Source organism: Tamandua tetradactyla, chromosome 6, assembly GCF_023851605.1.
Source record: "Tamandua tetradactyla isolate mTamTet1 chromosome 6, mTamTet1.pri, whole genome shotgun sequence".
Taxonomy (NCBI): Eukaryota; Metazoa; Chordata; class Mammalia; order Pilosa; family Myrmecophagidae; genus Tamandua; species Tamandua tetradactyla.
Window position 1 is genome coordinate 80,930,315 of NC_135332.1, and position 27,716 is coordinate 80,958,030.

At 35.2% G+C, this 27,716-nt stretch overlaps 1 long non-coding RNA gene and 1 pseudogene across 2 annotated transcripts in view; one reads left to right on the forward strand and one right to left on the reverse strand.

Moving 5' to 3' along the window:
• LOC143688463 (transcription termination factor 1, mitochondrial-like) overlaps nt 1–26,751 on the forward strand; it is a 28,344-nt pseudogene extending 1,593 nt beyond the window's left edge. Inside the window, exons 2-3 of the transcript XR_013178091.1 lie at nt 1–1,667; nt 25,677–26,751. The product of XR_013178091.1 is annotated as a transcription termination factor 1, mitochondrial-like (transcript). The remainder of the gene's footprint in view (nt 1,668–25,676) is intronic.
• On the reverse strand, nt 1,590–27,243 carry LOC143688465 (uncharacterized). Its single transcript, XR_013178097.1, has 3 exons — nt 27,179–27,243; nt 14,126–14,295; nt 1,590–1,849 (listed from the first exon to the last, which is right to left on the reverse strand). It is a non-coding gene; the product is annotated as an uncharacterized LOC143688465 (long non-coding RNA).
• Nucleotides 27,244–27,716: the final 473 nt, after the last annotated feature.

Sequence of the window (27,716 nt, forward strand, 5' to 3'; positions counted from 1 at the left end):
GAAACCTCTTAAATAAAAGAAGTAATTTTCTCCTTGTTTCAAGATGTTGGATGACCTGATTTTCAGCAGAAATCCTCTTCACATCAATTTCTTTTAGATCTTATAGTGTAAAGTATGATAATACAGTTGGTGAGCTTTTCAAGAATGATGAGCTACTGAACAACTTATTATGGGAGTAGATATTGATATGGTGAAGAAAAGACAGCCTGGAGTTTTAAATAAGATGTTGACTAATTAACGGGACCTGAAGATATTCCTTTTGTCTGAGAAGATAGCAAAGAAGGGATTGCTGACATCATATAAAGATATCCATGAGACTCACACACATGCCTGAAAGTCTTTCAGAACAGTGGGTTCTGTGGAGAAAGATCATGACATCAGGCCTTGACATTGTAAATATTTTGAAACATTCTCCAGAATCTTTTTTTGTATCCAATATTAATCTAAAGTTAGAGAATAATATAAAATTCCTCTGTTCAGTTGAATTGATCTGTAAGTGTCTTTGTTGATTATTGACCAATCCCCTGCTTACCTTCTCCAACAGTCTTCATCTGAATAAACAAATGGTTGAAATTTTGCAAAAATAAAAATAAAAACCAATCCCTGGTGCTAAGTCAGGCCCTTAAAGAAACACATTAACTTTTCCAAGCCATTAGGGAACCATTTCAAATTCTTGAGTTCTTGTGAGCACTGATTAGATGTTTCTGGAACCACATTGTAGTATGAATAATAATTTTTTAGGTTCTTTCTAATGTAGCATCAGCATTGAAAAAATCTTTATTTTTCAAACTCTCAGAGGAATTACCAGTAACTTTTGACATTTTTCTGTGTTGACTGACCAAGTTGCTCTGTTACAGAGCAGTCAAAGATTTGGTGTTTGTACTCAATTTGGAAAATTCCATTTGATGTCTTTATCTCTACATGGCCTGTCTCTGAAATGGAATGAGTATTTTTCTGGGATGAATTATTTTCTGAATTGAAATAGGAGCTTTCTTTTGGAAGTACCTGCTCTTACTTACATAAATTAATTCTAGTTTATTAAAAAAAAATGAAAGTAGCATTCCTGCAGAGAAAAGCTTTCTCCCAGATTGCAATGTCTTAGTTTGCATTATACCTTTTAAATGGCAAACTCATCAGAATAGGAATAAATATATCTCATTAAAATATGATTTTGAAGAGAAGAGAACTGGGGATATAGTTTTTATATGAAGCATAATGATATCCTTGATTTCAGGTCATCCAAATTTGGCCAAGTTAAATGACAATAACTGTTCAAGGTAATAATGCCTACTTCACTGAATTCTTACAGAGATTCAAAGTGCTTAGACTGGCACCCAGGACATAATAACTTCTAGTGAGTGTTTGTTAAATAAATAAGATCTGAATACAGAGAAATTAACTTTCCTGAGATGTCAGAGTAGGTCAGAGAAAATGGAAATTCTTTAGTCTTCTCCCTCTCCACTCTCTCTTCTTGAATTAACTTCCTCTTTGCATATATAAATAGTTACTAACTTTAAACAACCTCTTTCATTTTGAAGATTCAACGATTCTCAGTCCAGCTAATTCTGCAATCAGTTTAAGTTGAGCTCAGAACCTGACCTGGAATAAGAATGTTGTGAAACCTCTGGCTTCATCTTTGCAGGTTGGAGGGAAGACTTTTGCTGCAGGTGATGTTTTCCTCACTTATATTTCTTTGGTAAATACATAGTGTACAAAAGACTTCTGTGAAATTTAATTGGTAAATTGGTAGAAGAATACAGAAGCTGCTTCTACCTGCCAGTTGAAAATGTAATGAAACTGTCTGTAGCTGTATGTTGTTGTACAAAACTTTGCATTCTCTGTAGTCCACCTAGAAAAGTGAGGGAATAACATTCAGCACACAGAGGAGCCACAGTAGTTTGATTCTGTTCAACAAACAATTATTGAGTACTTGCTATGATTAGGAACTGGGAAACAAAGGTAAGTAAGATTCCATTTCTGATGCCTACAGAAACTGTGATCTAGTTGGGAAAAGAGATCCACAGCAAGATATTTTCAGTGTAGAAGCTTACAACAGCAGATTTGAACAGGCAGAAGAAAGATTCAGTGTCCAGGCCAATCAAAATTATACAGTAAGAAGAATAGACAGAGAAAAGAATGGAGAGAAATTAAGCAGTGTCTCAAGGATTTGCATTAGAGCATGAGGCACACAAATGTCACTGGTGTCCCAGAATAAGAAGAAAAGGGAAAAGGAGCAGAAAGACTATTTGAGGAAATAACAGCCAAAAACTTACCAACTCTTATGACAGACATAAAAACACATGTCCAAGAAGTTCAACATACTCCAAACATAATAAATCATACTAGACTACTCTGACTTTACTAGTCAGAATTATCAAACAACAAAGTTAAAGACAGAATTCTGTCTTTAACAATGGAATATTTCATGTCCACTAGAATTTCTCCTATTAAAAAAAACAGAAAATTTCAAATGTAGGGGAGGATGTGGAGAAATAGGGACACTCATTCATTGCTGGTGGCAATTTAAAATGGTGCAACCATTGTAGAAGGCAGTTTGAAAGTTCCCCAGGAAGCAAAATTAGAATTACCATATGACCTATCAATCCTGTTGCTAGTTATGTATCTAAAAGAATTGAAAGCAGGAATTCAAACAGATAATTGCACCTCCGTGTTCTTAATGGCATTATTCACAATTGCCAAAAGATGTAAACAACCTATCTTTATCAACCCGTGAATTGATAAGCAAAATGTGGTATATACATAGAATAGTATATTTAGCTGTAAAAAGGAATGAAGTCCTGAAACATGTGAAAACATAGATGAATCTTGGGAACATTATATTGAGTGAAATGCACCTTACACAACAGGAAAAATATTGTATGATCTCACTGATATGGACTAACTACAATAACCTAACTCATAGAGTTAGATGCTAGAGTATCGGTTTCCAAGTACAGATAGTGGTAGGAAATGGGGAGCTGATGTTTAATTTGTACTGAAACTTTTTTAGGCTGATTGTAAAGGTTTGTAAATGAATAGTGGTTATGGTAGCACATTATTGTAAGGGTAATTAAGAGCATTGAATTATGTATATGAATGTGGTTGAAAAGGGGAGTTTTAGGTCATGTGTTGTTACTAGAATGAAAGTTAGAAGATGGTGTAACAGAGTGAACCCTTCTGTGGGTAGTGGACTGGGGTTAAAAGGACACATATAAACATCTTCTTTCACAAATTATAATATATGTAGAACATTAATAAATGGTGTTGCTAATACAGTGGTATATGGGAATATATACCTAATGTACACAATGGTCTATAGTTCATAGTAATATTTCAATTATCTTTCATCAGTTGTTAGAAAAGTATTGTACTAATGCAAAGTGTTAACTATATGGGGTGTATGGGAATAGAGAGGGACTGAGAGATGACTAAAAGAAAAGAGCTCAATATGAAAAAAAAAAAGTGCTCCACTTGTCCCTATCTCAAATTATATTCCCCCCAAAATTTATATTTTTATTTCAGGCATTTTATTTCAGGTATTATTTACTGATTTCCTATTATAAAGGATGATAAAGTAGCTAACTTCTACTACATAAACCTCCTACTGTTATTTTCCTAATAATTTTTTTATTTCTTTTATTTTTCATAAATTTTGCAAAATTAAGGAATATGTTTATATTTCATTTGTTGTTCCAACAATAATATGCTCTGTTGCTTTAAAGCTTACTTGACAAACTGGTATTGTGTTCTCTTTCCTTTTGCTTTCAGCTCTCACAATCTCCTTTCCATCTTACAGATTTTTCTTTTCATGTGCGGGCACCAGTAATCAAACTGGGCCTCCAGCATGGCAAGCGAAAATTCTGCCTGTTGAGCCACCATGGTCTGCCCTTAATTCTTTTATGTTATAGAGATTTAAACTTTTTGATACTTGTACTGGGTTGAATAGTGTACCCTCCTGCCCCCTAAAAAAATGCAGATCTACCCAGAAGCTCAGAATGTGATTTTATTTGGAAATATGTTCTTTGTGGGAAGTAATAACATTAAGATGATGTTATATTGGATAGATTAAGTGAGGAAAAGTGGTATTAAACAGTTCCCTACAGTTTGGTTGGTAAATTTTGTTCATGAATAAAAGAGGTGGACACAAGCCACAGTGACCTAACAAATCCAAAACGTCTGCTCGGGTCGTGCCATGCACTTTTCTAAACAAGCTCAAGATCAGGTAAACCACAGAGAATCGGTTCTCCCTGACAGTTGGTGCTAAGGTAGTTAATAATGATTAACATAGAAATCTTAGTGACATCAAGTAGAATCACTTATCAAATACCCCAGCATAGGAGGGGCAGCTTAAAATCTGAATGGTAACTCCATAGAGAAAGCCCCAGATAAAATCTTGTGTAGAAATGATTTCTTGTGTGCAGATGTGTAAAATAATTTTGAAGCTGTGCATTTTAAAGTTTTAAATGAAATAACTTCATGGAAAGACAAATAACAGATGAATCTAGAATTTCAGAAAGGTTTCAGTGGAAACTTTCCAGCATCTGTCGAAAGTCAGACCAAAAGGAGCATGTGAGATTAAAAAAAGAGAGAGAGACTATATCCATGGTAGCTATGAAAAGAAGAAATTATGGAAAATGAAATCGTTTTCTGTGGGGACTGATGACTGCACAATTTTGAATTCATGCTGTTTCCAAGATATTAAAACTAAATATAGTACATCTGCTCTACAGCATCAGAGATGATATATCACAGTGTGAGGTTTCATGATGATTACGTGTACTCAGCTGTGTTTTCTGGATATTGCTATTTCTTTGCTTTTTTTTCATTATCTGGGAGCAGAAAAGGCTGCGTTTAAGGAGCTAGTGGGGAAAAAAAAAGAAAATATTGAAGCTATCCAAGTGACACAATAACAAAATGTGCAGCAAAGTAAAAATCACATATTGCAAAGTAAGCTGGTTTTCAGACCTAGGACTGATTATGTTGGTTGGATCACTCAGTACTCCAGGGTAGAACATCCAGGGGTTGATGGGTAGTCCAAATTGCTCACACAACAGTTCAGCCATATGGTATCATTTCTGCTTGTTTTAGGAGAAGCTGCTAACATGGACCCTTATTCTGAGTTAGAGCATTACAGTAAAACCAGACAGGGAAGGGAAGGAAGATATTACAGGCATATAACACTCAAGGAGAAAGTGAATGGCAAAAGATTACATGATATTACTAAAATTCATTACTATTCTGTGCCATGAAACTATCAACCACCCAAAATATGGGTTGCAGAAACATTTTAAAAATAAATGTTTCTTCTTGCTCTATGATTAAAAAAATGAAAAACAACAGAATTTTTTTTTTTGCCAATTTAACAAAGGGAGATGAAAAAATAGTCCAAGAGCTTAATCATAGTGACTGTTTTATTCTAAAATAAAATGAATGCTTTAAGAGATAATGTTGGAAACATGATTCCAATTAACTTTCAAAATATATGTAGCAAGATGTAGTTTTCTTACTTCAGCTTACATATCCAAGCCAGAATATTAAGATTTCCCTGGTAATGGACAGAAGCTTATTATTAACATGCTTTCCTCTCTCTCTCTCTCACTTCCCTGAAATAGAATTCAAGGCTCATGCTGTGACTCTGCAATATTGTTCACTGCAAGAACTGATTTTGTCCTGCTCAGAAGCAATATGTTTTTATGTTTAATTTTGCCCTGGGTAACAACAATGCTTGTTTATGTCCTTAAAAAAGCCTTTTAAAGAAATTGATTTCCATGAATCCCCATAAATCCTACTTTCAGGATCTAATACTTTGTTATGAGTTGAAAAAATATATATTTTGTTGCTTTGTCATATATTTATTAATCAAGATTAAACAGTGGCATTTGATCACATGTGAAGAAATACAAATACATCTTTGTCAACGTTACTTTAATTACACACTTTTATTTAAGGGTTTTCACTGACTTTGGATCAGTTTAGCTCTAAATATAGTTAAAGAATTTACTTATACATTGGAATAAAGTATATGAATTTTATACTTTATTTTATCTGAAAATAAAATATCAACTGAATTTTACCTTTTGAGCAAATACAAAATTAAACAGAGCTGGTTCATAAAAGTAAGAGAAGTCAGCTTCAGTTGATGGGGGAAGAAATGAAAATAATTGTGTTTATCATTAACCTTTGAATCATTTTAAGAATTATTTTTCATACAACAGGAAGTAGTGGGACAATATGAAGAAATTTATCTATTTTTCAGAATAAGTGACATTGAGCATCAAATTTTGTATTTTGTAGATAAATCAATTGATTTAGAGATGTGTTTTGAAGTAAAGCTGCCTACAACCAAGTAGAAAAGATAAGAAGATATTTAGATATTTAGTCATAAATAAAGTCTTCTTTATGTCATAGTAAAGAAGGTTGAATGCCAAAGAAGTTCTACATAAGAAGAATTTCCTTCCAGTTGGAGGAAAAATAAGAATCTGAAATTATAAGAAATTGTCTTTATTAGTCAATTTATGATAATTTTCCAAATCAACAAATACATATGCGCACCATCATTCATATTGTTTTAATAATATTCAATAGAATATGTTTATGATAACTTCTTAAATCATCTCCTATTTGTTAGTAATGTGTTTCTCCAATATCTATTATAAATATCTAAAACAAAACAATTATTTGCTAATGAGCTTCTTCTTCTCCTATACAGTGACTGAATTCATTGATCATTCGCTTAGCCTTCTCATAACTAATGATGATGACTTCTCCCATAATCACAATTTCAAACATCATCCTCTCTAACACCATATTTTGCTTCCAGCAAATGCTCTTTAACACCTAGTTCCCCATAAATTCTGTATAGATGCCTTTCGTTTCAAATTATTTTCCTGTATTGTCAAAGAGAGAAATATGGGCAGTGCAATTGTTTCTCATATATTTCTTTGTTTTATTTTAAAATAGAAAAATAGTCCAGAAAAGATGAAAAATAGATGGTGAAAGATTGGTGAGAGGATTGCAAAAGCATGCAGGTAAATAGACAAGAGGAGATGGAACCTAGTGTAAATATGCCATTTGCACAATAAGCACGCAGTTATTGGAAAGAAGATGGGTACGTGGTCATAAATGAGCATAGGAGCATTGATGTAGTGGGGGCTGTTTTAATTACCTCAAGATTTTAAACCTCCTCCTCTCTAAACTTTTGGGGAGCCTTCACTCCAGAAGTGTCCTTTTCCTTTCTTCTATTTCAATCTCATAAACAATCAGTATGGTATGACTAACTTGCATTTGCCTTTGTTCCTTTGCCTCTCCATCTCTTTTTGATACTTTCTTGGTTAATTTGCCATCATGGTTAAATCCAACTTTATAGCTATTCCCAAACAACATTGTGTGAAAGATGTTGAATGTGGTTGGAGCTAAACACCAACCATCCAGGCTGACATCACTCCATATTCATGATCGCTAACCCCATGTAAGCCCTTAATGCTGCCTTATAATCACATTACTCCTCATTAGTCCAGCCTCTTTTCTATTCTCCCAGACAAATACTTCATATTATTCTTTTTTCCTTAAAACTTCACAACCTCCTCCTTTATATTCTTTCCCAGCTGAAGACCAGATGTTTTTCTTCATTTGGAAAATAGAAGCAGTCAGAAAAGAAGTGACACAAGCCCCCACTACATCAATGCTCCTATGCTCATTTATGACCACGTACCCATCTTCTTTCCAATAACTGCGTGCTTATTGTGCAAATGGCATATTTACACTAGGTTCCATCTCCTCTTGTCTATTTACCTGCATGCTTTTGCAATCCTCTCACCAATCTTTCACCATCTATTTTTCATCTTTTTTGGACTATTTTTCTATTTTAAAATAAAACAAAGAAATATATGAGAAACAATTGCACTGCCCATATTTCTCTCTTTGACAATACAGGAAAATAATTTGAAACGAAAGGCATCTATACAGAATTTATGGGGAAGATGGCAGGGTAGAAAATTCAGGACTTCATCCTTTTCTAAAACGGCTAGTAGACAGGCAAGATTTCTCTGAAACAACTGTTCTGGGGCTCCAGAGGCCAGGTGAACATTGTACAGCATCCAGGGAAAACTGGGGTGAAGAAGCTGAGAAACTGCAGTAAAAACTTCTGAATGATTCACTCTGTATTGTTTGCAGATACAAATCCCTGACTCTTGAGGCAAGTCATGTTGGGGTCTGGTTCATTGCTGGTGGTGGATTGAGAGGGATGTGGATATCCTTAACCCCAGGAATGGGGGTGGGAGGTAAAGAATACCTGAACACTGGGAAATTGGGATCAATGGGTTCCAACTCTGAGCTGCTGTTTCAGCCAACTCTGGAACAGAGATGGTAATGACCATTGCTTTAAGCCCACCCCAACAGAGGCAGAGGCAGTGGAGATTTAAGAGCAAAGAGCCTCCTTAAGGCAGGGGGTTATAGTTTTCTGAAGGGTGCTGCCTGCTGAGTAGGCTAAGGAAGGCTCAGCTTTGGGGACTCATAAAAAAGTCATTTGATGTCTTTCTTGACCTTCTCACCAAGGCTACTTGGAGCTAGTTTGTACCCACTTCATGGGCCCATGGTATTTTGATTTGACTGGGAAATACTAACTTGGGGAATTCCTATTCAGGGTTACCATACAACCAGAATTTTCCCTCCAGGCCAAAGCAGCTAGAGGAAATGAAAGAAATGCTAATAAAATAAAACCAAATGTGCAAAACAAATACAAATACAAGAGATCAAGATTGCCAGAGAAGGAACAAAGGAAAGGAACATTTGCTCTGATGGTGAAAATGCAATCTCACAAGTTGTCCCACATATCCAGGACAAGAATCAGATGAAGGAGAGCTGAAAATATCTGAACAGTCAAATGTGGGCAGTTCAAAAGGTCTAGGCTAAGTTGAACCAAGTGTCAAAGAAGAACTTTAACAAAAAGCCATTCAACAATAAAACCCTAGGCAAGGGCACACCATGGTGGCTCAGTGGCAGAGTTCTCACCTACCATGCCAGAGACCTGGGTTCACTTCCTGGTGCCTGCTCATGTGATAGAACAAACAAAAAAACCCTAGGCAAGAGAGAGATGTATAGATGTGCACTATATATTAATGAAAGGGGCAATCCACTCTGAAGAAATAACAATTATATTTATGAAAGTAACAATGGTGCCCAAAGTACATGAATCAAACACTTTCAAAACTGAGGGGAAAATAGAAGTTTCTACAAATAGAGTTGGAAACTTTGATACATCACTTTCATCAACAGATTGAATATCTAAACAGAAGTTTAATAAGGAAACAGAGAACTTGAATAATATGAATGAATGAACTAGACCCAGACCTTCTAGGGTTTAGAATTAGACCTTCTAGCATTTAGAACAATGCACTCCAAAGCTGCACAGTATAAATTCTTCTCAAGTACTCATGGATCGTTCTCCAGTATAGACCACATGCTGAGTAACACAAAAAACTCAATAAATATAGAATGTTTGAAATCATAAAAATCACTTTCTCTGGTCATAATTGAATGAAGCTGAAAATCAATAACAGGCAGAGACCTGGAAAGTTCATAAATATATGAAATAAAACAACACGCACTTACACAATCAGTGGGAAAAATAGATTGGAAGAGGAATCAGTAAATATCTTGATGTGAATGAAAATAAGAACAGAACATATAAAAATATGTGGGACACAGTGAAGTCAGTGCTACGATGGAAATATGTAGAGCCCTAAATATCTACATTAAAAAAGAAGGAAGAATTAAAATAAAAGACCTAACTGCACAACTATAAGAACTAGAAAAGGAAGATCCAACTCATCACAAGCAAGCAGAAGGAAAGAAACAACAAATATTAGAGGAGAAATAAATTGAGAATGAAAAATAATAGTGAAAATTACCAAAACCAAAATTTGGTTCTTAGAGAAGACTAATAAAATTGATAAAACCTTAGTTAGACTGACAAGGAAATAAGAGAAAAGATGCAAATGCAAAAAAAGAAAGAAGTGAGAGGAGGAGAGTACAAGCGTAGTTCATTGGTTAGAATGCCAGCCTTTCATGCAGGAGACCTGGGTTGATTCCCAGACCATGCACCCAAAGAAGAAAAAAAAAAAAAAAAGAAATGAGAGCAGGGACATCACTAAAGACCTCTCAGAAATAAAGGGGATAGTAAGAGGAAACTATGAACAACTGTATGCCAATAAATAAGACATCTAAGATGAAATGGACAAATTCTTAGAAACACACAAACAACCTACAGTGATTCTAAAAGAACTAGAAGACCTCCCAATAGACCAATTATAAGTAAAGAGATTGAATCAGTCATCAAAAACTTTCCAAGAAAGAAAAGCCCAGGACCAGTTGGATTCACCAGTTAATTCTTCCATTATTTCAAAAAAGGATCAATCCCAATCCTGCTCAAACTGTTCAAAAAATTTGAAACAGGAAGAACTCTACCTAACTCATTCTATGAAGCTAACATTACCCTAATACCAAAGCCAGATAAAAATACTACAAGAAAAAAGATAATTACAGACCAATTTCTCTAATGAACATAAATGTTAGAATCTTCAACAAAATACTTGCAAATTTACAACAACATATTTAAAAAAAGGTTGTACAATATGAGCAAATGGATTTTATTCTAGTTATGAAAGGGTGGTCCAACATAAGAAAATCAACTTATGTAATACAGCACATTAATACATCAAAACAGAAAAAAACACATAATCATTTGATTGATGCAGAAAAGTCATTTGACAAAATCCAGCATCATCTCCTGATAAAAATATTTTGTAATATAGGAAAGAAGAAAACTTCATCAACATGATAAATGGAATATATGTAAATAAATAAAAATATCAAACACTGCTAACATCATACTGAATGGTCAAAATCTGAAAGCTTTCCTTCAAAGATCAGACACAAAACAAGGATAACCTCTGTTATTCAATATTGTGCTAATAGTTCCAGACAGAGCAGGCAAGAAACAGTAATAAAAATCATCCAAATTGAAAAGGAAGAAGCAAAATTCCACTATTTGCAGATGACATGATCCTGTATATAGAAAGTCCTGAAAAATCTACAAAGGGTATTAAAGCTAATAAAAATTTCAGCAAAGTGGCAGGATACAAAATCAACTTGCACAAATGAGTAGTGTTTCTATATATCATTAATATGCAAGCTGAGGAGAAATCCAGAAAAAAACTCATTAGCAAGAACAAGTAAATGAACCAAATATGTTGTAATAAATTTTATAAAGGATATAAAGAACATATATACTGAAAATAACAAAATGTCACTGAAAGAAATCAAAGAAGACACAAATAAATGGAAGAACATTCTGTGTTCATGGATTGTAAAACTAATCATCATTAAAATGTCAATTCTACCAAAACTGAATAACAGATTCAACTGAATTCCTTTAAATTCCAAAAGCCTATTTGCAAAAAAGGAAGAGACAATTATCACATTTATTTTGAAGGATAAGTGGCCCTTAATAGCCAAAAACATCTTGGAAAACAAAAATAAATTTGGAGGACTCACACTTTAGAGCATATTACAAAGCTACAGTGATAAAAGTAGCATAATACTAGCATAAAGATTGATATATTGACTAATGGAATAAAATTGACAGTTCAGAAATACACCCTCATATCTATAATCAATTAATATTTGAAAAGACTGTGATGTCCATTCAACTGGGACAGAATAGTCTTTTCAACAATTGGTGCTGGGATATCTGGATATCTATATGCAAAAGAATGAAAGACAACCCCTATGATACACTTTACACAAAAATAAATAAAATTGGATAAAATACCAAAGTATCAGAACCAGGATCATAAAACTCCTAGAAGAAAATGGGGGACGCATCTTCAAGATCTTGTGTTAGGCAATGGTTTCTTGGACTTTTCACACAAAGAACAAACAAGACAAGAAAAAATAGATAAACCAGAACTCCTTACCATTAAAAACTTTTGGACTTTGTCAAAAAGGGAAAAGGCAACATCTTCCATGGGAGAAAATGTTTGGAAACCACATATCTGATAAGGGTTTAATATCTAAAATATGTAAACTATTCCTACAACTCAACAATTAAAGCAAATAACCCAATTCAAAACTGGGTAAAACATTTGAATAAACATTTTCTAATTAGGTAGTATAAACAGCTATAAAACACAAGAAAAGATGCTCAGTATCACTAGCTATCAGGAAATTACAAATCAAAAACCACAATGAGGTAACACTTTATACCTACTAGAAGGGCACTATTAGAAGACAGAAAACTACAAATGTTGGGGAGGATGTGGAGAAATTCATTACTGGCAGGAAGGCAAAATGGTGCAGTTGCTGTAGAAGAGAGTTTGGCAGTTTCTCAAGAAGGTAAATAAAGAATTCCCATACCATCTGGCAATCCTACTATGTATCTACCCAAAGAAAATGATAGCAGGGACTCAAACAGTTGCACAATAATGTTCATAGTGGCTTTATTCACAATTGCCCAAACACGGAAGCAACCTAAATGTTCACAACCTATGAATGGACAAAGAAAATGTGGTATATACATACAATGGAATTTTAGTTAGCTGTGTGAAGGAATGAAATCTTGATGCACATGACAGCAAGGATTGAACCTTCAGAATATTATGTTATGTAATATAAGTGGACAAATATTGCATGATCTTGCTAATATGAAGTAATTGTAATAAGCAAGCTCATAGAGTTAACATTTAGAAAATCAGTTACTGGGGCAGAAAGGGGATAGAAAATGGGGAGTTTAATTTGTACAGAATTTTTAGTTAGGTTGATTGTAAAGGTTTAGAAATGGGTGGTGGTGATGTTAGCACCTTATGTGAGTATAATTAACATCTTCTGAATTATGTTTGTCAATGTGATTGAAAAGGAGATGTTTGGGTCATGTTTATTACCAGAAGGAAAGTTAGACAATAAAACATGGGATTGTACAACACAGTGAACCCTTTTGTGGACTATGGGTGGCTAATATTACAAATATATGAATGTCCTTTCATGAATTATAACATATGTGAAACACTATTACAAGGTGTTAATAATAAGATGATAAATGGGAAAAATAAGCATAGCATAAACTATGGAACATCGCTACTGATATTTCACTATTCTTTCCTAAATTGTAACAAAGCTACCATACTAATACAAAGTATCAACAATAGGGGAGTATATGAGAATATTGTATGTTTTCATGACTTTTCAATAAAACTACAACTTCTTTAATTAAAAACAAATAACACATTTTTAAAAACAAATTTTTTAAAAACCATTATACTAAGTGAAAGAAACCAGACACAAAACACTACATATTGTATGATTCCAATTATAGAACATATATAAAATGTCAATATAAATAAATTTATAGAGACAATTAGATTAGTAATCATGTAGGGCTGGGGAAGGATAAAGGGATTGAGAGGTGACTGCTAAGGGTTATGGGGCTTTTCTTTTCAGAGTAATGAGAATGTTCTAAAATTGATTTTGGTGATGATTTCCCAATTTCGTGATTTCAATAAAATCCATTGATTATATTTTGAATGAATCATATGGTATGCAAATAAAACTGCTTTTAAAAAGCATCTATATTTGCTTTTACTCCAATTCAGTCTCTCCCTCAGGACTCTTCCTCAACTGCTTTTGATGCAGTCACCAATGACCTCCCTGTTGCTGAACCTAGAAGTAGATTCTCAATCTTCCCTCTGTTTGGTTTTCACGGTGGATTACCTGATGCTTCCTGAACATTTTTTATCTGGCTTACAGGATACCATAATCATTTCATTTTCCTCCTTTTTTTTGGAAACTCCATCTCAGTGTATTTTTCTGATTTCTTCTCATTACTCAATTTTTAACTATCAGGGTTCAATGCTTGTCCAAATCTCTCTCTTGTTTACACTTACCTCTCGGTTGATTTTGACCAACATGCACCTTTAATACTATCCAGATGCCGTTTCTCAACTACATCTTCAGGGCAAACTCCTCTCCCAAATTCCAAATTGTTTATCTAAATGCCTGCTCAGATGCCTAGTACATTTCACCTAGAAAAACTGCTTTTCCAATTTCCAAAACTGGCTCCTCCTATAGTTACCTTGTTTCAATTAATGCCAACAATATCATTCCAGTTGGTTAGGCAAAAGTCTTGGTATCATCTCTGACTCCTCTCTTTCTTTCATTCTTGGTATCCAGGCCACAGCAAATCATCATGCAATGTCATATAAAATACATCTAGAATTTGATCACTTTCACTCTGTTCTTATCCTGGTCAAAAAAGCAAGAACAGGTGTCTACATTATTACAATAACTGCTTAACTTAGCTTCTCTGATTCTTCCAAAAACAGCCATCAGAATTTTTACATACAACTCATAAGTAGAATAATGTCATTTTTCTTTAAAATTTCCTTTTTTATATATCATGCACAGAACCAGAAACCAAAAGTACTATGTAAATTTGCAGGATGCAGCTCCTATCAACACATTCTATATTTGCTCTCCTGTCCTTTCAACTGTAGCTACCCCTCCTCTTCCTCATTGCTTCTTGAGCGCACCTGGTATATTCAATTTTTAGGATATTTTGCTTACAGCTCTTTACTAAAAAATTCACATTCTCATGAGGCTTTCAATCTCCAATTTCTCAAAAATTTCCACATATACATGACTAGTGTTTTCCCCCCTTTATACTTTCATTCTCTTCATCTCTTATCATCATGGTATGCCTTTTATTATTTTTTCTTAGTTTTGTGGTTTGTACCTGCCTTCACTTTCTAAAATGTGAGATCCTGGAGAATAAAGACTATTTTTCTGTTTTGTTTACTACTGTCTCCCAAGCATTAGAAACAGTATGAGACTCATAGTGAGCACTTCAAATAAGTAAATGTATTTTTCCTGCATTAATTCTTCTTACATTATTAATTTTTCCATTTCATTTTCCCCAGCAACTAATACTCCAGCTTTTCTAAATGGGAGAAGTTAGGAAATACTCCCAGGGAAATTTATTTGAATTGTGGGAAATATAAGTTCTAGAAGAAATGCATAACACTTGGGAGTTTGTGTTTTATGGATATGGAGCTTGATTGGTTGGTCATCCAAGGCATTAACCAATATCAAAATCAAGAATAGGGAAAGCTGATCATTAGAGAGGTATCAACACTTAGAAATCCAGGACAGCATCCAGTGGGTCAGTAAAATGAAGGAGATAGAATTTCTGCACTGAAGAGATGAGAACAAAAGATATGATCTTTCAGGTGCCTCAAATAATTTTATTTGCCAGCCTGGTCACATTTCCTAGAGCTGGCTTAGATAAATGATCAGGAAAATTATATACACCATGGCACAGAGACCATTGTTAGAGGAGGAACGTGCTTGTTTGACCCTGTTATGTACCCCAGAAAAGCTATGTTGTTTCAATCCATTCTTGTGGAAGCAGACCTATATGGGTAGAATCTTTTGTTTGGATTGTTTGCAAACTTGGCCATGTGACTTCCCATCTGACAGAGGAATCCCGAATGCCAGCAGCCTTTTATCCAAGAAGGTCCTCTTGATGCCTTAAATTTGGACATTTTAATGGCCTTAGAACTGTAAATTTGTAAATAAATCCTGATTGAAAAAGTCTACCCATTTGTGGTATATTGCGTTCTAGCAACTTCAATAAAACCAAGTAAGGAATATATTTAATCATAGTTGTTTCTTAGCACTTAGAGTCCTATATATTTTTTCACACTCAATTAAATAAAGTATTTGAATAAGAAGTAGATTGAAAGCCATAGGCAGATCGAAAGTTCGGTTTGTGTATTTAGGAGACATGTCCATGTGTGCATGAGGGATCTAAGAAGAAACAAGTAGCATGGATTGTAGTCTTCCCCTAAGAAAAGAGATGAACATTTACCTCCTTTTCTTTTTTGTAACACATGTTGAAAATGAATAAATAAGAAAACTCATTACCTAAACTAGAATTCATATTTGAAAACAGCAGATTATTTAGGATATAGACTATAAAAGTGGCTGGATGGCAGAACTTTTGGATACAATTTGATTTGATATCAATAAGTTCTGTGGAAAATGATTTTATGAAGACTAATTTGACAAGAATTATTAGAGAACAAAAGATTGTAAGCAGAAAGCAGAAGATGTCATTATCAAGATATGAGATTGAGGGTACTGCACATTGATGATAGCATGAAACAGAGAAGACTGAGGGATAAGTGGAGGGATCAATCAGTTTGACTCGATTTGTTAATTACAGGAGAACAAGAAGTACTGGTTATCGGTAACGTCAATTCTAAGAAATTTAGTAAAATACAAGCTATTTGATCATTGCTGGAGACACAGTTGGATAACAGTAAGAATGTTGAAAGTGAACATACATACAAAATTGCCACATGCCATTGTAGTTTTATCTCAAAAATATTTTCTTGACTGAGTTTTATCTTCCAAAAGGTTTTGTGATGTAACATAATTTAACGAAATGGTTATATTATCTTTCTAATGATTTACATATGGTTGATTTTTGTAGCTTTTCTAAAAAAAGAATAACATAGAATCCTTTATAATCATTCTAAAATTTGTTGATTATATTTTCAGTTCCAGGGCTTTGGTAAAATTGTATATGGACTTTAAAATAAAGACATTGACAATCTTACATGTCTTTTAAAGAAGTTTATGTGAAAGCCTTACACATGTACTGCTTTCTAGTGAACAGAAATTAATTCATAGAGTTGATTATTTTCTTTCATGTAAAATATAGCCTTTTCTCAGTGGTAAACTTCCTTCTCAATTAGTACTGATTAAAAAGTGTCCTAGGGAGCAGCCATTATGGCCTTTACAAATGTATTGCTATATAGCTTCCTGTCCTTTGGAAGATACTTGTGTTCTATTAAGTAAGTTATAGAGTGGTATATTATAGTCTATAATTTACTTTTTTTTAAGTAAATTATAGACTATGATTGAGTATGTATGTGTGATGGTTTTAAAATGGTTTTAAAATGGTTTTTTTTTCAGAACCTCTGTGTGTATTTTACCTTGCATGTGAAATCAGTCATTACAAACAATTCCCAGTCAATGTTCTAAATGGCCAGAATGGATTCCTTAGGAATATTAATGTCATTATGAACACTGCCTGTCAGCCTTTGAAGCATACATTTTTAGTAAAAATAAGCATACTTATTTCTTTTAGATTAATGCATGAGACACTGTGAAAAATATGTGATATGCATTATCTCACTAATGTTTGCTGTTAAATTCTCCTTCCATTATGGAACAAAATTATTTTTTTCTTGGGGAAGAACTTCAGTGCTCCATAGGTGCCTCTACCTGAAATTTTCTTCCCAAGAATTTTGCATTGCTTGTTTCTTTTAATATTTCAGGTTCCAGATTCAGCATCACATCCTGAGAGGCCAAAATCACCCAACCTATTTCAATTCTATGCTCACGAAACCATGTATATTGCTACTGTTTCTATTTTTTAATAATATATATATACATATCTTCTTGAGGGAATGCAATATGAACCTTCAACATGTTATCTTAAGCTCTACCTCCAAGGAATATTTAAAATATTGTCACTGAAAGAAATAAATGTGATTCATATTTAAATTAATAAAATTCATTATTTTCAATTTGATCACATTTAAATGAAACAACCTTTTTATTTACTATAAAACATTCTACATATTTCCATTTTTATGTGAATTTCTACTGCAGTGATTTATTGGTTCCTTTTGGAGTTGTTGTTATTTTGTTTGATTTTGTTTCTCTGTTCCTGAATTGAAGACTTCAGATCAAAATTTAAAAACCATTTCAAAAAAGTGTCTGCATTATAAAATGTGCTCTACATTAGGATTATAAATCAATGGAAATACATTTTACTTTCCAATCCTTTCTTTTTCTTCAAAATGTAATTTGGAGAAATTTGGGGGTTTATAACTTTATTATATTAAATTAGTATTTGATGTTTCAATTTTGAAACTTACAAAAAACATATGTTGTTCTGGTTATCTATTGCTGAATAACAAACAATCCCAAATTTAAAACCATAAAATGAAAATCTTTTTATTATGCTCAAAGGCTTGTTGGTCAGGAAATTGGATGGCTTGCCTCTCGTTTATTTTACCTGGAGTTGACTAGATAGACTGCGGTATGGAAGCACCAGGAGGCTTCTCCATTCATGGATCTAGTGATTCGACTGCAGTGACTCTAAAGTAAGGCTTAGCTGCAGCTCTTGGTTGAAGCCTCAGCTTGTGGAATTTCCTTGTAGTATCAGCTCATCCGTTCATGGTGACACAATTGCAGGAGTTAAGGTACCAGAGATTTAATGTGCTTATAGCTGGTCTTTCAAAGGTAGAAACTACAGGGCTTCTTTTGCTCTAACTTCAGGAGGCAGATAGTGTCACTTGCACCATATTCATGAATGAAGCCATCATAAATCTGTCCAGATTTTAAGGGAGGAAACAGAGACCCCCACTTCTTGATGACAGGAATTTCTAAATATTAGTGAAGTGCCATTTTAAAACCATCACACATCCATACTCAAATCTATTCAGATATATATCAGATGATGTACAATTGGACTAAATCTTCTTATATTATCTCCTATGATGTCTGGATATAATAAATATTCATTCTGAATTATCTGACTTAAGGAAAAGATTGATACAAGGAAGACTGTCCATTTTATAAGCATATAGCATGAATATTCAAGCTTTTAAAAGCATAGTCATGACTTAGGTATCCACCCAAAGAAAATTAATGGATGAAATATTGTATATCACCATTATAGAAAAACATGTTTGATGATATAAAATGCAATCACTTTGATAAAGCTACTTAACAATATTTTCTATTTCTCTAAATCATATTATAAACTCATTTTTCACCTGGAGAATAAAGTTACATATGTCTTTTATTGACTCAAAACTACATGAATTCTATGTTACCTATGAAAAGTAATTTAAAACGTGGAATAACAAAATGCCTTGGAACCTTTTTCTTTTAATTTCTGCTTTTAAATAGAAAAATGAACACAAGACAGTCCTGACCAAATTTCACAGAAACTTCATAGCTAAGCTTTATTTTTCTTAAAAAATGAAACAGCAGTATGGCCTGGCAAACACAAAATTTTTTTATAAACATCACCATGACTGTGACTTTCCATGTTGACTTCATAAAGGGATTAATGTCTGAAACTTTCTAGCATCAGCTCTGTTGGAATTGGCTTTGCTGATGTTAAATGAATTTGCAGTAACAGGACTGGAGCAGTGAAATTAGTCCTGTTTGGTTTAAAGCAAGTTATTTATGCCCGCTGTCACACTATTCTGTGTTTCAGGTTTTAAACCTAGCTCTCTGCATTTACTCTGGAAATTTCTAAAAGTAAGGAAGGCTTTATAAATATTTTGCTTCTTTCTTAGAATTTTGGTTTTATTGCTCCCAGAAGAGTGCCAAATATGATGAAACACTTATTCTAAGATCTTGTGCTTATAAAACCTAATTACTGAGAAAGCAATATGATAGACTGATAAGTATAATTCAATGTTTTCACATTTAACTAGGTGTATCTCTTGCTTTTCTGTGTATTTGGGTCCTAAATTTTGTAGCATTCTTCTGTCTCAGAAGTTAGCATGTATAGAATTACATCATTTTCCCTAAGTTATCTGCTTGAAAATATTTTTTAAAGTACTGCAATTTTCACATCATGTCAAAAAAGATTCCTGATTTTGTAATGTTAAACACATTTGTTTTTAAATACTCTTAAGTTTTAATTTGTAATTTTTTCATGCTTAATCTAAATTGAATCTGACTTTTAATATCTCAATGTAAGAAAATATTACTCAATGTAATGCTAAATCAAACATGATTACTTCAGTGGATCTGTAATTTACAACTAAACTTATGTAGATTTATTTACTAAGAATCACTCATTAAAAATAAAAGGAAACAGGGAGGGCCATGGTGGCTCAGCAGGTAGAGTTCACTCCTGCCATACTGGAGACCTGGGTTGGATTCCCGGTGTCTGCCCGTGCAAAAAAGAAAACAAACACTTTTAACATCAAAATGCATTTTGAAAGCTCAAAGTGAAAAAAAGAAAAAGAAAACAAACAAACAAAAAAGAATCAGCAAGTCCCAACAACAGTTTTCTGCTGCTAAGGGAAGAGTAACTTCTGTTGCCTGGTTCCTAAATAAAAACATAATAATAATGAAAGTAAAAATGTTACAACCTGAGCTGGTTTGAAAGGATGTATGTTCCCTAGAAGTCATGTTTTAACAAAAATCCCATTTTGTAAAGGCAGAATAATCCCTATTCAATACTGTATGTTTGAAACTGTAATCATATCATATCCTTAGAGATGTGATTTAATCAAGAGTGGTTGCTAGCTGGATTAGATAATAACATGTCACCACCCATTTGGGTGCATCTTGCCACATCTGAGCAACAAAAGAGGTCCACCAACAAATGAGTAAATAAAATTGGATAAAAAATAAATAATAGGAAAGATAAAAGGTAAAAAAAAAAGTATTGCAAAGTCCCCATGGGAGAATGGTGAGAAAGGGGAAGACTCAACTTCCCCAAGTGGAGAATTTTTTATATTCTCACAAGTAGTGGGGACAACTAAAGCAATAGGCTGAGCCCCCAATCTTGGGGTTGGTTCATATGACACTTAAACCCACAAAGGATAAGCTAAGCCTACTTAAAATTAGGCCTAAGAGGCCCCCAAGAGAACCTCTTTTGTTGCTCAGATGTGGCCTCTCTCTCAGCCAACACAAGCAAACTCACTGCCCTCCCCCTCTCTACGTGGGCCCTGATTACCAGGGGTGTGGACCTTCCTGGCAAGGTGGGACAGAAATCCTAGAATAAGCTGGGACTCAGCACTAAGGGATTGAGAAAACCTTCTCAACCAAAAGGGGGAAGAGAGAAATGAAACAAAATAAAGTGTCAATGGCTGAGAGATTCCAAACAGAGTTGAGAAGTTATCCTGGAAGTTATTCTTATGCATTAAATAGATATCACTTTTTTAGTTAAGTTGTAACTGAGAGGCTGGAGGGAAATGCCTGAAAATGTAGAGCTGTGTTCCAGTAGCCATGTTTCTTGAAGATGATTGTATAATGATATAGCTTTCACAATGTGACTGTGTGATTGTGAGAACATTGTGTCTGATGCTTCTTTTATCTACATTATGGAAAGATGAGTAAAATATATGGATTAAAAATAAATAAATAATAGGTGAACACATGTTAAAATAAATTTAGGAGACTGAAATGCCAGTGATCAGTGAAAGGGAGGGGTTAGGGGTATAGTATATATGAATTTTTTTCTGTTTTCTTTTTATTTCTTTTTCTGAATTGATGCAAATGTTCTAAGAAAAGATCATGATGATGAATATGCAACTATGTGATGAAAAAAAAGAATGTTCATGTTGTATGTTGATTGGTTTTATTAATAAAGATTTAAAAATATAAAAAATGAAAAGCAGTCCATCAGAGGTGACTTTTAGGCATAGCTATAGATTGGCTAAGCATCTCCACTACATACATACGTTTCACAAGAACGAGCCTCAATATCAAGAGCTTGGCCTATTAATTTTGGTGTCCCCAATGTTTGGCACAGCATCCAGAGTTTCCCTGGTGGTAAAGTTTAATACTTCCATAATTTTTCTCTGATCCCTCAAGGGACTTCGACAATACTTTTGGATTACCTGCTAAATATACTCAAGGATATATCCAAGCATTACATTAAGCTATGCAGAATTAAAGGCTCTCATTCTTATTCTGAGTTTCCTGTGTTTGGATTGTTCAAATGATCAATCCAGACAGGTTAAGTTAAATTATGTGCTAGAGAAAATTTAGGTTCCAGACAAAATAAAACTTTCTCCCTTTGGCCTCAAAGAGTAGGTGAAGTTCTAAAACACATGCAATGTCTTCCTTACCCATGTATTCTGAATTACCATAATCCCAATCTGATCACTTCATTCTTATATCTAAGTACCAGGTTATACACATGTAAAACAGCCCCTCAAAATCCAGAAATACCAATTACCACTCCAATCTAAATGTGACTGCTGTAAGAGTTTAAAATCTAGGCCTCAGCTTTCTTACAGATATTTTCTGAGTGAGATCATGTAATATTTGCTGTTTTGTTTCTGGCTTATTTTTCTCCACCAATGTTCCACAGATTCATTCACTATCATTGCATGTCTCACAATTTCATTCATTTTGTAGCAGCACCAAGTTCAAGCATGTGTTTACACCATCATTCACTAATCTAATTCTCTTCTTTCATTCTTCTGCCTATTGAGATCCAGTTCTCACAAGCCCATTGATTGAAAAAACAATTTTGTCCTAGTTCACTGAATTTGGGAGCCTTGACAAAGACCAGTTTATTAGAGATTTGGTGGTTTATTTCTGTGCGCTTGATTCAATTCCACTGGCCAATAATTCTATCTTTGTATCACTGCCATGCTGTTTTGACCACTTTATAATATGCTTAAAATATTATAATATTTTAAGTATAAATTAGCTTTATAATATGTTTAAAATCAGGAATTGTTTAACTTTCAGCTTCATTCTTCTTTTTTTAGGATGTTTTCAGTTATTCAGTATCTCTTTCCCTTCCATATATATTTGGGGCAGAGGGGTGGAATTGTGCCTACATGGGCTGGCTGTGGTTATGGCCTGGCTGCACAAGTCACCCCTAGCCCAGAGCTGAGGGTGTGTGGCATCTGTGGACAAGTGTGCATGTACACATCTGGGGGACTGGAGGCTGATGTGTGCATATACCCAGCATGGGGGTTGCACATGGAGTTGCATGACTCTGTGGCCTGGATGCAGGAGTGGTCCAGATATGAGCATGAGTACCTGCAACCTGGATACACAGGGGACTGCCTACAGGGAGCAGGGAGGGGCCAGTGGGTTTGAGGGGTTGGATGCAGGTATGTGGTCTCAGGAGGGCAGGGCAGTTCTACATGGAAGAGGTCGGCCAGGTTGAGAAAGGCTTGTTCACATGTGTAGGGTGGGGATTTGGGGCAGGGACACACAGGGAGGGGGTCAGGGCAAGGGTGCTTTGATGGGATTGGGGGAATGTGGTGGGGGGGGATAATGGGTCACAGGGCAGGGACTGCATGTATGAAGGTTATGTTTGAGGAATGCAGCTTGGCTTACTTCCTTCTCTCTGCCATGCCTTCCTGAGGTCTCTGGGCCTCCATCTGGAAATCGCCATGCTTGGCTATTTGCACTAGCTGGTGGGTCCCCATTTCTCTGCACCCCGATAATGCTTTTTCAACCAGGGCCTCCATATTTGGTTTAGAAGACTGCCACAGGTTATTTATATCCTGAAATCACTCTTCCTGTCTTTTTTCTGTGCCTTCTTTAGCTCTCCTGGTTGTGGTAGGGGTAAACTTGACCCATTCCAATCTACCATCTTTCTAGAAGTCTACAGTGTTTTCCTGATGCCAGTGTATTATCATAGTTCCATAAACAGAGAAAGTCTGTTTAAAGTCCTTCTGGGTCAAATAAAAAGAGTAGATTGCTAAGCTTAGCCAGAGTAGCCATATTTTCCAGCTATCAACAGGGAAAAGCTAAGGAACCCCAAGGATTGCTGGCCAGCTAGAAGATACTGACTCTTGGAGGAAGAAAGCCTTCTAGCCTCTGAAACTTGAGTCTATTTTTAAGCCAATCTTTTTATTATATTTGTGGTCTCAGCTGGGAAATTAAGATATGTATAATGAAGATAGTTTAGAATGTGTGAGATCAATATGAACTTGTATTGAAAATATATCAAGATACTGAGCAGTAAAGTACAAACTCATGCACACAAAAGCATAAATCACATGAATGTACTGTATGTAAATATTCTTATATTTGCAAAGATAATTTATTGAAGAATCTTAACTTACAAAAACAGTGATTACCTATTGTAAGGAGCACTGAGAGACTCTGGTAAAGGAAAGGTACATTTATTTTTGGTTAATAACCATTTTGTATGTTTGATAATGTGCTATTGTAATAGTATATTTTAAAATACAATCATAAAATTGGGGTAGTGCAATGGTGGCTCAGTGGTACAATGCTCACCTGTCATGCTGGAGACCTGGATTTGATTCCTAGTGCCTGGCCATGCAAAAAGAAATGTGATCATAAAATTGAAAGCAAACTGTGAGTGTGAGCTGTTAGTCTCACACAGTAACAATAAATCAATGTAAAGTCTGCACCCAGATATTTATGAGATTTATCTGTCACTCCAGGCTTGGAGACATCATACCTCAGGTGTCACAGAAGATGTAAATCCTAATGGAAGTAGTGAATAACTGGGGAAAAAAAAAACTATTGAAGTTCCAGACCTCTGTTACCTATTACCCAAGATGATTATCTGTCTAGCATAGATAAAAGCCAATAGAAAAATCAGTATGAGGAGGTTGATTTGGGAAACTCTCCCTTGCCTTCCTGCCAGCATAAATAAACCTCTTTTCCCTGCTCAGCCTTCTGTGTGTCTGTACATTTAGCTCAGTAAGCAACAAACTCAGATTTGAGGAAAGCCCCAACTACAATTTGGCACAGAACAAGCGGCTCAATGTCTGCACAAAGTGCTGCTTGGGGGATTCTTTGACCCCTTGAGGTAAGACATTTGCAAGTCTTAGATCTTTGACCATTGAAGGAACTTTTTCCATTGAGTGGATTATAGAGTTTCCTGCCCAAGGTGTTAGGACCCCAATAGTGGTTGGCTGCAGAGGAAACCAGGTTTGGTAAGTAAGTTTGCAGGTCTTGTATTCTTGATTTGGTTTCTTATTCAATGACATATAAACTCCTCCCAAGGCAGTAACTGGAAACCACACTTGAAAATTTTGTTTTGGAAAGAGAGAAGCCCCTGGCATTAAAGGATGTTGTTAAATTTGGTGCCCACATTTGGATTTGGTTATTTGGGTGCCCAGTGACACATAAAAGCCATTTGAGATTTGGTTACCTATGTTTGGCTTTGGTTTTTGCTTTGTTAGTTATGAGTTTGAGTTTGTCACCCCTGCTTTCTCTCAAACATTACCTAGTGAGTGTTAAAAGGAAATAATATGAGTGAGAAATCCAAGGAAAATAATGAGGATAATCACTTAAATTGCATTCTTAAGTATTGGGAACAATTTGTATATGAGTCCATGACAAAGAAAAGCATGAAAAGTTTATGTGAAGTAATTTGGCCCCATTATGAATTAGAGGATGGCCTAGAAGAGGCCAAGCCAGATATCACTAGAACATAACCTTGCTTTGTTTCTAGATGTATTTTGTAGGAGAATGAACGAATGAGATGAAATTCTGTATGTGCAGTGCTTTATTGTTGTAGTTCAGAATGAAAAGCTGCAGAGAAAATGTTCCAGGCATGTCATTTTACCCACCAACCAAGTCTTAGCCTGATTTTGAGAGTTACTGAACTTTTGGCTCAAGAGGAAATAAAGGAAGGCACCAACCTCTCAGTTAGAAAAGAGCTGGTGAAGATTCTCATCCCATAGGTTATCGAGGTTTTTGAACTACAGGAGGAGAAATTAGTGGCCAAGATTTCTAGGCCCTGGCTTATAGCTTCCAAAGCCCTAGGGTCTGTAATTCTTGCACTCTCCTTTCCCTTCTCACCAGAGCCCACACCTCACCACTCCCTTCTTTTTCTTTCCTTCCAGCATCTTGTCAGAAGACTGAAGACAAGAGTCTGATGCCTACAAACTCCCCTGAAATGGTCTCCCATTCATATCCAGAGTGACATGCTTTTTAGATTGGGTATCTGTACCTCTGGAAAGCAAATGAGGGACAAATGCCTCTCCAAAAATTGCCAGCTGGAATAGATGACCAGAGACAACCTGGAGGATATATGCATGTGCATAACCATTTCTCTACATCAGATGTATACAACTGGCAAAACTTGATTTTCACTTATCAAGGGATCCCAGGAAAATGGAAAACTTGTTTAACTTGATTTTTACAACATTTAATCATAATTGGGTTTATATACAAATACCTTTTGGAACTCAACTAAATAAATTGCCAGGACATAATTTGATCACTATTAAACAGACATAACAATGGGATTAGTAAATAGAGTGTCTTAACAAAATAACCTAAGTAAAGTAAAAGATATTGTCCAAAAGCCAGATGAAAATCAATCAATGTTTTGAAGGCATTTATTCAAAGCTTGCCATAATGTAAGCATAAAAGGCCTCATAATGAGAACAGGCTAAATCAGTCCTTTATTTGTCAGAATGCCCTCAATATTCATTAGAAAGTGCAGAAAGTTGAGGGTGAACTTGGGTTGCTGAGCTCAGCATGAGTGGAAATTGTGTTCAATAATTGTGATGCACCTCAAGAAAAGGACAGAAAGAAAGTGATTGAATATAACTCTAAGTTTAAGTGCTAATCTTAGGAGCTGTCAAGAGTAAAACTTCTCAGCAGCAAAAGGTGTCTATGAAAAGTAATACCCCTGTGGCCCCAAGGAAACCATTTGACCTCCAGTGTGCATACCACAAGAAGGAGGGGCATCGGAAACAGGAACATCCCAGCTTGATGCAAAGGGAGATAAAAGGGACTCCAGCAGGGCGGGCCGCGGTGGCTCAGCGGGCAAAGTGCTTGCCTGCTATGCCGGAGGACCTCGGTTCGATTCCCAGCCCCAGCCCATGTAACAAAAACGGAGAAACAGAATACAATAAAACAAGAAAATGTTTAAAGATGTTTCCCTTCCTTCCTTCTATCCTTCCTTCCTTCTCTCTGTCTTTCCTTTAAAAAAAAAAAAAAAAAAGGGACTCCAGCAATCTAGTGCCTAGAGCTGAGAGCAGGACAGTGACCTGAAGTGATGGAACCTGGGGCACTTACTACCAGTCAGGAAATCATCCTGATCACTGACAAAAAACCTTAGGTCTTACTCCAAGTAAATAAGAAATTAGTAAATTATTTGGTAGATATGAGACTTAATTACACTTCAAATGAATCAGTCCCTCTTATGGTCATGACTGAAGTTGCTAATGACTGATCCTTCCCACAGCTGCAAAAATACTAAATTAGAAAAGGTCAACTGATTTACAAATTTCTTTGAAAGTCTCTCTCTGTCACCAGGCAAAATGAGTTTACAAGTTCCAACTCCAAACAGGAATCTCAGACTTAACAGACTACATGAAAAGATCCAGGCACTCACCACTATCCAGCAACAATTTCTTGATGAAGTAGGTCCATAAAAAAAAAAACTCCTCAAGGTGAGCTAAAGATGGGCAGAAAGTCACAGTAAGATTGCAGTTGGACATAACTCTACTACATCTTAGGCAGTGTCCGCTTAGGCAAGAGACAGGAAAAACATTTGCCACTAATCATTTATGGAGCACCTTATATGTGCCATTATGCCCCATCTATGCTAGGCCTGAGAACATGGTCTTTCCCTTAAACGATGTGACAAGCTATATCAATACAAATAATTCCTTCTATCCCATTTTATCAACACAGCCCTCACAGATACCCTTTCTGGCCCTGCCCAAGTCACACAGATGGTGTTAGGAACTCTCACAGTTGCCCCAAAATGACTGCCCTGGAAGTACACCCATGTCACAGCCTAAACAATCTTGAGGCCTAGAGCTTAAGGATTAAAAATATTTGAGATGCTGCTTGGCAGGTTATTCCTCACATCATTAGTTGTTCAGATCCCAGAACAATTGAGCCAATGCTCTGCGTCTTCTCCAGCC